A 551-nucleotide genomic window follows, 5' to 3' on the forward strand; every position below is an offset into this window, starting at 1 on the left:
TGACATCCACTAAGCATTCATGGTATTTAGATAGCGGATGCTCAAAGCACATGACAAGAGACAAATCCAAATTCCTGTCCTTGACATTAAAGGAAGGAGGTTTTGTCAAATATGGTGACAACAATAGAGGAAAGATCATTGGTATTGGTGACATAGAAAATGAGTCAACTGCAGCAATCAAAAATGTCTTGTATGTAGAAGGGCTAAAACACAATCTGTTAAGTATCAACCAACTTTGTGATAAAGGATTTCAGGTAAGTTTTTCATCACAATCTTGTATTATTGAGCATAAAGATGACAAAGGCATAAAGTTAGTTGGTGATAGAATTAATAACATTTATATGTTAGATTTTAATTCTTTGCCAAGTACTATATGTTGTTTGTTATCTAATTCAGATGAGACTTGGTTATGGCATAAATGTATAGCGCATATTCATATAGATCATTTGAATAGACTGGTTAGCAAACAGCTAGTTATAGGTCTCCCTAACAAGAAGTTTACTAAGGATAGACTTTGTGACTCCTGTGAGAGAAGCAAACTGGTTAAGACT

Source organism: Cicer arietinum, chromosome 2 (genome assembly GCF_000331145.2).
Source record: "Cicer arietinum cultivar CDC Frontier isolate Library 1 chromosome 2, Cicar.CDCFrontier_v2.0, whole genome shotgun sequence".
In the NCBI taxonomy this organism is placed as follows: Eukaryota; Viridiplantae; Streptophyta; class Magnoliopsida; order Fabales; family Fabaceae; genus Cicer; species Cicer arietinum.